This window comes from Pristiophorus japonicus, unplaced genomic scaffold (genome assembly GCF_044704955.1).
Source record: "Pristiophorus japonicus isolate sPriJap1 unplaced genomic scaffold, sPriJap1.hap1 HAP1_SCAFFOLD_685, whole genome shotgun sequence".
Lineage (NCBI taxonomy): Eukaryota > Metazoa > Chordata > Chondrichthyes > Pristiophoridae > Pristiophorus > Pristiophorus japonicus.
This window is the reverse complement of record NW_027254598.1, coordinates 101,534-110,766: the sequence shown is the minus strand read 5'-3', so window position 1 is coordinate 110,766 and position 9,233 is coordinate 101,534. Positions and strand designations below refer to the sequence as shown.

Below are 9,233 nucleotides of genomic sequence, written 5' to 3'. Positions count from 1 at the left end.
GTTCTGGGTATAGGAGTACTGAGGTCTTACTGCTGTTGTACAGGGCCTTTGTGAGACCTCACCTGGAATATTGTGTTCAGATTTGGTCTCGTAATCTGAGGAAGGACTTTCTTGCTATTGAGGGAGTGCAGCGAAGTTTCACCATACTGATTCCCGGGATGACAGGACTGACATATGAGGAGAGACTGGATCGACTGGGCTTGTAGTCACTGGAGTTGAGAAGTAAGAGAGGGGATCTCATAGAAACGTTTAAAATTCTGACGGGTTTAGACAGGTTAGATGCAGAAAGAATGTTCCCAATGTTGGGGAAGTCCAGAACCAGGGGTCACAGTCTGAGGATAAGGGGTAAGCCATTTAGGACCGAGATGAGGAGAAACTTCTTCACCCAGAGAGTGGTGAACCTGTGGAATTCTCTACCACAGAAAGTAGTTGAGGCCAATTCACTAAATATATTCAAAAGGGAGTTAGATGAAGTCCTTACTACTCGGGGGATCAAGGGTTATGGCGAGAAAGCAGGAAGGGGGTACTGAAGTTTCATGTTCAGCCATGAACTCATTGAATGGCGGTGCAGGCTAGAAGGGCTGAATGGCCTGCTCCTGCACCTATTTTCTATGTTTCTATGTTTCTATGTTTCTATATTCAAGAGGGCGTTAGATATGGCCATGAAGGCTAAAGGCATCAAGAGGTATGGAGAGAAAGCAGGAAAGGGGTACTGAGCTGAATCATCAGCCATGATCTTATTGAATGGTGGTGCAGACTCGAAAGCCCGAATGGCCTACTCCTGCACATATTTTCTATTTTTCTCTGTTTGTCCCTATCTCTCAATCTGTCTCTTACTTTCTCACGGTGTAAAAGTTCTGCTCCAATGGGATTCTCCCAGTCTCCCTGTCTATTTGGCTCTCTCTTTCCCATCATCCCTCTCTGTCTGACTGTCTCCCTCGATCTGTCTATGTCTCTGCCTGCTGTCTTTCTTTGCTCTGTCTCTAACCTGCTGAGTATTTCCATCATTTTCTCTTTTAGTCTCTATCTCTCTTTCTCGATCAGTCTCTCTCCTTGTCACTGTCTTTATCATTGTCTTTCTCTCACTCTTTCCCTCTCTCTCTGAATAGATCACACACATACATCTCTGTATATGTATGTATTTGAGTCTTTTTCACACTCAGTCTGCCACTCCATCATTGTCTCACACTTTCTGTCTCTCCTTGTCTCTATCTCGCTCTCTGTCTCTCCCTGCTGTCGGACTAGAAATACATTGGGATTTTCCCACGCAGATTCGAATCCTGCCATCTCCGATTCTCAGCATTATTCATTCCATTTCACAATTTAACCAGTTCTCTGCCAAACTGATCATGAGATAAATGGAATAACGTCCCACACCTTTCAACACTGACATTTGTTTCTCATTTTTATTAATCTGCAATATTCACGATACATCCGTTTAAAACATCGCAAAAATCAGTCAAAGTTGCGACAGTGATTCAGCCTGTCTATCCCTCGAGATGTCTCAGGCATCTGTGCATGCCCGTTGGTGCGTGTAAATTTTTGGTTATGTGTGTGTGTGTCTCTGTGTCTGTCTATCTCTATTTTTGTCTCTCCATATGTGCAACTGTCTGTGGAAATCATCACCATGAATTTGGTATGTCCTGGAACTTATAAAAAAGACTTGGGGAAAATAATACGGTTGTGAACTTTTGTATCGGCTTTGGTTCAGTGGCAGCATTCTCGACTAAATCGGGAGTTTGTGTGTTCAAGTCGAACTCCTTGGACTTGAGCATATCATCTTGGCTAACACTCAAGTGCAGCACTTGGGGAATTTTGCAATGTTGAAGCTGTTGACTCTCGGATGAAATATTACATTGAAGCTCCGTCTGCACCCTCGGGTGGATATGAAAGGTCCCAGAGCATTACTCGAAACAGAATAGGAGAGTTTCCCCCGTGTAAATATTACTAAAAATGTTCGTAAATGCTCACTAAAAGACTATGTGCATGTGTTTGTATGTGGGGTTGGGGTTGAAGCCTAGTTTGTCACAGAGACAGAATCCAAGCTCTCACAGGACCAGGATAGCCGAGTGGTTAGGGCGTTGGCCTTAAACTTCAAAGGGTTTTCCCAGCGTGGGTTCTTCCCCACTCCTGGTTTTTATTTAAATTAACACGGATTTCCTCCCATTCTGATCAGTGATGTCCGATTTTCATCGGTTGAATCAACAATTTTCTGTAACTGTGTGACACTCTGAACCGATAATGAAATAAAATTGTGAAAGGTATCAGTGTCGCTCGGTCCCTGCCTCTCTCTTTCTCTTCACAGAGTTGTGTATGTGTTTGGATGTTTGAGTCTTTGTCTCTCTCAGTCTGACTCAATCTGTCTGTCCCTGTTTCTCCGTTTGTCTCAGTCTCTCAATCTGTCTCTTTCTCACGGTGCCCACGTCGGTTCCAATGGGATTCTCTCAGATTCTTTGTCTGACTGGCTCTCTCTTTCCCATCATTTCGGTCTGTCCATGTCTTTGCCTGCCTCTGTTTGTCCCTGCCTCTAACCTGAGAAGTATTTCCATTATTTTCTGTTTTAGTCTCTATCTCTCTCACTCTATCTGTCTCTCGCCTTGTCACTATCTTTATCATTGCCTTTCTCTCACTCTTTCCCTCTCTCTTTTAATAGATCACACACACACATCTCTGTATATTTATGTGTTTGAGTCTTTTTCTCACACATCCTGCCTCTCCTTCTCAGTCTCACACTTTCTGTCTCTCGTTGTCTCTATCTCGGTGTCTGTCTCTCCCTGTTTGTCGGTTTGTCTCTGTCTCTCAATGTGTCTGTTGACTTCTCATTGTGTCCAGTTCTGTTCACAGCTCGATTCCTTCTCCAACAGAGCAGTTACCCGTCAGTTCCTCGTTAGTATAGTGGTGAATATCCTCGCCTGTCACGCGGGATCCCTGGGTTCAATTCACCGTGCGGGAAGGCAGTTGTTTCAAAATGTAGAATTTTACTTTTGTTTCTTGGTAGAGATACATATCAAAAAATCCAGAGTGAAATTGAACTGTGAAAATACAGGTAGAGGAGTTTGCCCCTTCCAGATTTTTAGCAAACGGAGACTTTTTCAGGATTCTTTGGCCGTCTGCTGCACAGAGATGGATGACTGAGTTTTTTCTGAGTAACGTTTAAAAAGCTATCGACACAGTAGTCGTGGCCGAGTGATTAAGGCCATGGACTAGAAATCCATTGGGATTTTCCCGCGCAGGTTCGAATCCTGCCGACTACGATTCTCAGCATTTTTCATTCCATTTCACAATTTAACCAGTTCTCTGCCAAACTGATCATGTGATAAATGGAATAAAGTCCCACACCTTTCAACACTGACATTTGTTTCTCATTTTTATTTCTCTGCAATATTCACGATACATCCGTTTAAAAAATCGCAACAATCAGTCAAAGTTGCGACAGTGATTCAGCCTGTCTATCCCTCGAGATGTCTAAGGCATCTGTGCATGCCCGTTGGTGCGTGTAAATTTTTGGTTATGTGTGTCTCTGTGTCTGTCTATCTCTATTTTTGTCTCTGTGTATGTGCAACTGTCTGTGGAAATCATCATATAAATTTGGTATGTCCTGGAGCTTATAAAAAAGACTTGGGGAAAATAATACGGTTGTGAACTTTTGTATCGGCTTTGGTTCAGTGGCAGCATTCTCGACTGAATCAGGAGTTTGTGTGTTCAAGTCGCACTCCTTGGACTTGAGCATATCATCTTGGCTAACACTCAAGTGCAGCACTTGGGGAATTTTGCAATGTTGAAGCTGTTGACTTTCGGATGAAATGTTAAATTGAAGCTCCGTCTGCACCCTCGGGTGGATATGAAAGGTCCCAGAGCATTACTCGAAACAGAGTAGGAGAGTTGCCCCCGTGTAAATATTACTAAAAATGTTCGTAAATGCGCACTAAAAGACTATGTGCATGTGTTTGTATGTGGGGTTGGGTTTGAAGCCCAGTTTGTCACAGAGACAGAATCCAAGCTCTCACAGGGCCAGGATAACCGAGTGGTTATGTCGTTGGCCTTAAACTTCAAAGGGTTTTCCACCGTGGGTTCTTCCCCACTCCTGGTTTCTATTTATTTTAAAACAGATTTCCTCCCATTCTGATCAGTGATGTCCGATTTTCATCGGTTGAATCAACAATTTTCTGTAACTATGTGTCACTCTGAACCGAAAATGAAATGAAATTGTGAAATGTATCTGTGTCGCTCGGTCTCTGCCTCTCTCTCTCTCTCCACAGAGCTGTGTATGTGTTTGTATGTCTGAGTCTTTGTCTCTCTCAGTCTGACTCACTCTGTCTGTCCCTGTTTCTCCGTTTGTCTCAGTCTCTCAATCTGTCTCTTTCTCACGGTGCCCACGTCTGTTCCAATGGGATTCTCTCAGATTCTTTGTCTGACTGGCTCTCTCTTTCCCATCATTTCGGTCTGTCCATTTCTTTGCCTGTCTCTGTTAGTCCCTGCATCTAACCTGAGAAGTATTTCCATCATTTTCTGTTTTAGTCTCTATCTCTTTCTCTCTATCTGTCTCTCTCCTTGTCACTGTCTTTATCATTGTCTTTCTCTCACTCTTTCCCTTTCTCTCTTAATAGATCAAACACACAAATCTCTGTCTCTGTATGTGTTTGAGTCTTTTTCTCACCCAATCTGCCTCTCCTTCTCAGTCTCACACTTTCTGTCTCTCGTTGTCTCTGTCTCGGTGTCTGTCTCTCCCTGTTTGTCGGTTTGTCTCTGTCTCTCAATGTGTCTGTCGACTTCTCATGGTGTCCAGTTCTGTTCACAGCCCGATTCCTGCTCCGACAGAGCAGCTATCCGTCAGTTCCTCGTTAGTATAGTGGTGAGTATCCCCGCCTGTCACGCGGGAGACCGGGGTTCAATTCCCCGACGGGGAGGCAGATGTTTCAAAATGTTGATTTTTACTTCTGTTTCTTGGTAGATGCATATTAAAAATTCCAGAGCGAAATCGAACTGTGAAAATACAGGTAGAGGAGTTTGCCCCTTCCAGATTTTTAGCAAACGGAGACTTTTTCAGGATTCTTTGGCCGTCTGCTGCACAGAGATGGATGACTGAGTTTTTTCTGAGTAACGTTTAAAAAGCTAGCAACACAGTAGTCGTGGCCGAGTGGTTAAGGCGATGGACTAGAAATCCATTGGGATTTTCCCGCGCAGGTTCGAATCCTGCCGACTACGATTCTCAGCATTTTTCATTCCATTTCACAATTTAACCAGTTCTCGACCAAACTGATCATGTGATAATTGGAATAACGTCCCACACCTTTCAACACTGACATTTGTTCTCATTTTTATTAATCTGCAATATTCACGATACATCCGATTAAAAAATCGCAACAATCAGTCAAAGTTGCGACAGTGATTCAGCCTGTCTATCCCTCGAGATGTCTAAGGCATCTGTGCATGCCCGTTGGTGCGTGTAAATTTTTGGTTATGTGTGTCTCTGTGTCTGTCTATCTCTATTTTTGTCTCTGTGTATGTGCAACTGTCTGTGGAAATCATCATATGAATTTGGTATGTCCTGGAACTTATAAAAAAGACTTGGGGAAAATAATACGGTTGTGAACTTTTGTATCGGCTTTTGTTCAGTGGCAGCATTCTCGACTGAATCAGGAGTTTGTGTGTTCAAGTCGCACTCCTTGGACTTGAGCATATCATCTTGGCTAACACTCAAGTGCAGCACTTGGGGAATTTTGCAATGTTGAAGCTGTTGACTTTCGGATGAAATGTTAAATTGAAGCTCCGTCTACACCCTCGGGTGGATATGAAAGGTCCCAGAGCATTACTCGAAACAGAGCAGGAGAGTTGCCCCCGTGTAAATATTACTAAAAATGTTCGTAAATGCTCACTAAAAGACTATGTGCATGTGTTTGTATGTGGGGTTGGGGTTGAAGCCCAGTTTGTCACAGAGACAGAATCCAAGCTCTCACAGGGCCAGGATAACCGAGTGGTTATGTCGTTGGCCTTAAACTTCAAAGGGTTTTCCACCGTGGGTTCTTCCCCACTCCTGGTTTCTATTTATTTTAAAACAGATTTCCTCCCATTCTGATCAGTGATGTCCGATTTTCATCGGTTGAATCAACAATTTTCTGTAACTATGTGTCACTCTGAACCGATAATGAAATGAAATTGTGAAATGTATCTGTGTCGCTCGGTCTCTGCCTCTCTCTCTCTCTCTCCACAGAGCTGTGTATGTGTTTGTATGTCTGAGTCTTTGTCTCTCTCAGTCTGACTCACTCTGTCTGTCCCTGTTTCTCCGTTTGTCTCAGTCTCTCAATCTGTCTCTTTCTCACGGTGCCCACGTCTGTTCCAATGGGATTCTCTCAGATTCTTTGTCTGACTGGCTCTCTATTCCCATCATTTCGGTCTGTCCATTTATTTGCCTGTCTCTGTTAGTCCCTGCATCTAACCTGAGAAGTATTTCCATCATTTTCTGTTTTAGTCTCTATCTCTTTCTCTCTATCTGTCTCTCTCCTTGTCACTGTCTTTATCATTGTCTTTCACTCACTCTTTCCCTTTCTCTCTTAATAGATCAAACACACAAATCTCTGTCTCTGTATGTGTTTGAATCTTTTTCTCACCCAATCTGCCTCTCCTTCTCAGTCTCACACTTTCTGTCTCTCGTTGTCTCTGTCTCGGTGTCTGTCTCTCCCTGTTTGTCGGTTTGTCTCTGTCTCTCAATGTGTCTGTCGACTTCTCATGGTGTCCAGTTCTGTTCACAGCTCGATTCCTGCTCCGACAGAGCAGCTATCCGTCAGTTCCTCGTTAGTATAGTGGTGAGTATCCCTGCCTGTCACGCGGGAGACCGGGGTTCAATTCCCCGACGGGGAGGCAGATGTTTCAAAATGTTGATTTTTACTTCTGTTTCTTGGTAGATGCATATTAAAAATTCCAGAGCGAAATCGAACTGTGAAAATACAGGTAGAGGAGTTTGCCCCTTCCAGATTTTTAGCAAACGGAGACTTTTTCAGGATTCTTTGGCCGTCTGCTGCACAGAGATGGATGACTGAGTTTTTTCTGAGTAACGTTTAAAAAGCTAGCAACACAGTAGTCGTGGCCGAGTGGTTAAGGCGATGGACTAGAAATCCATTGGGATTTTCCCGCGCAGGTTCGAATCCTGCCGACTACGATTCTCAGCATTTTTCATTCCATTTCACAATTTAACCAGTTCTCGACCAAACTGATCATGTGATAATTGGAATAACGTCCCACACCTTTCAACACTGACATTTGTTCTCATTTTTATTAATCTGCAATATTCACGATACATCCGATTAAAAAATCGCAACAATCAGTCAAAGTTGCGACAGTGATTCAGCCTGTCTATCCCTCGAGATGTCTAAGGCATCTGTGCATGCCCGTTGGTGCGTGTAAATTTTTGGTTATGTGTGTCTCTGTGTCTGTCTATCTCTATTTATGTCTCTGTGTATGTGCAACTGTCTGTGGAAATCATCATATGAATTTGGTATGTCCTGGAACTTATAAAAAAGACTTGGGGAAAATAATACGGTTGTGAACTTTTGTATCGGCTTTTGTTCAGTGGCAGCATTCTCGACTGAATCAGGAGTTTGTGTGTTCAAGTCGCACTCCTTGGACTTGAGCATATCATCTTGGCTAACACTCAAGTGCAGCACTTGGGGAATTTTGCAATGTTGAAGCTGTTGACTTTCGGATGAAATGTTAAATTGAAGCTCCGTCTACACCCTCGGGTGGATATGAAAGGTCCCAGAGCATTACTCGAAACAGAGTAGGAGAGTTGCCCCCGTGTAAATATTACTAAAAATGTTCGTAAATGCTCACTAAAAGACTATGTGTATGTGGGGTTGGGGTTGAAGCCCAGTTTGTCACAGAGACAGAATCCAAGCTCTCACAGGGCCAGGATAACCGAGTGGTTATGTCGTTGGCCTTAAACTTCAAAGGGTTTTCCACCGTGGGTTCTTCCCCACTCCTGGTTTCTATTTATTTTAAAACAGATTTCCTCCCATTCTGATCAGTGATGTCCGATTTTCATCGGTTGAATCAACAATTTTCTGTAACTATGTGTCACTCTGAACCGATAATGAAATGAAATTGTGAAATGTATCTGTGTCGCTCGGTCTCTGCCTCTCTCTCTCTCTCTCCACAGAGCTGTGTATGTGTTTGTATGTCTGAGTCTTTGTCTCTCTCAGTCTGACTCACTCTGTCTGTCCCTGTTTCTCCGTTTGTCTCAGTCTCTCAATCTGTCTCTTTCTCACGGTGCCCACGTCTGTTCCAATGGGATTCTCTCAGATTCTTTGTCTGACTGGCTCTCTCTTTCCCATCATTTCGGTCTGTCCATTTATTTGCCTGTCTCTGTTAGTCCCTGCATCTAACCTGAGAAGTATTTCCATCTTTTTCTGTTTTAGTCTCTATCTCTTTCTCTCTATCTGTCTCTCTCCTTGTCACTGTCTTTATCATTGTCTTTCACTCACTCTTTCCCTTTCTCTCTTAATAGATCAAACACACAAATCTCTGTCTCTGTATGTGTTTGAATCTTTTTCTCACCCAATCTGCCTCTCCTTCTCAGTCTCACACTTTCTGTCTCTCGTTGTCTCTGTCTCGGTGTCTGTCTCTCCCTGTTTGTCGGTTTGTCTCTGTCTCTCAATGTGTCTGTCGACTTCTCATGGTGTCCAGTTCTGTTCACAGCTCGATTCCTGCTCCGACAGAGCAGTTATCCGTCAGTTCCTCGTTAGTATAGTGGTGAGTATCCCCGCCTGTCACGCGGGAGACCGGGGTTCAATTCCCCGACGGGGAGGCAGATGTTTCAAAATGTTGATTTTTACTTCTGTTTCTTGGTAGATACATATTAAAAATTCCAGAGCGAAATCGAACTGTGAAAATACAGGTGGAGGAGTTTGCCTCTTCCAGATTTTTAGCAAACGGAGACTTTTTCAGGATTCTTTGGCCGTCTGCTGCACAGAGATGGATGACTGAGTTTTTTCTGAGTATTGTTTAAAAAGCCAGCGACACAGTAGTCGTGGCCGAGTGGTTAAGGCGATGGACTAGAAATCCATTGGGATTTTCCCGCGCAGGTTCGAATCCTGCCGACTACGATTCTCAGCATTTTTCATTCCATTTCACAATTTAACCAGTTCTCGACCAAACTGATCATGTGATAATTGGAATAACGTCCCACACCTTTCAAAACTGACATTTGTTCTCATTTTTATTAATCTGCAATATTCACG

At 43.4% G+C, this 9,233-nt stretch overlaps 7 non-coding genes across 7 annotated transcripts; all 7 read left to right on the top strand.

Moving 5' to 3' along the window:
* The first annotated feature begins 3,172 nt into the window (after nt 1-3,172).
* Nucleotides 3,173-3,254, top strand: trnas-aga (transfer RNA serine (anticodon AGA)). Its single transcript has one exon. It is a non-coding gene; the product is annotated as a tRNA-Ser (tRNA).
* A 1,581-nt stretch (nt 3,255-4,835) lies between these two features.
* Nucleotides 4,836-4,907, top strand: trnad-guc (transfer RNA aspartic acid (anticodon GUC)). The gene has a single exon. It is a non-coding gene; the product is annotated as a tRNA-Asp (tRNA).
* A 216-nt stretch (nt 4,908-5,123) lies between these two features.
* Nucleotides 5,124-5,205, top strand: trnas-aga (transfer RNA serine (anticodon AGA)). The gene has a single exon. It is a non-coding gene; the product is annotated as a tRNA-Ser (tRNA).
* Nucleotides 5,206-6,786: 1,581 nt separating this feature from the next.
* On the top strand, nt 6,787-6,858 carry trnad-guc (transfer RNA aspartic acid (anticodon GUC)). The gene has a single exon. It is a non-coding gene; the product is annotated as a tRNA-Asp (tRNA).
* A 216-nt stretch (nt 6,859-7,074) lies between these two features.
* On the top strand, nt 7,075-7,156 carry trnas-aga (transfer RNA serine (anticodon AGA)). Its single transcript has one exon. It is a non-coding gene; the product is annotated as a tRNA-Ser (tRNA).
* Nucleotides 7,157-8,728: 1,572 nt separating this feature from the next.
* Nucleotides 8,729-8,800, top strand: trnad-guc (transfer RNA aspartic acid (anticodon GUC)). Its single transcript has one exon. It is a non-coding gene; the product is annotated as a tRNA-Asp (tRNA).
* A 216-nt stretch (nt 8,801-9,016) lies between these two features.
* Nucleotides 9,017-9,098, top strand: trnas-aga (transfer RNA serine (anticodon AGA)). Its single transcript has one exon. It is a non-coding gene; the product is annotated as a tRNA-Ser (tRNA).
* Nucleotides 9,099-9,233: the final 135 nt, after the last annotated feature.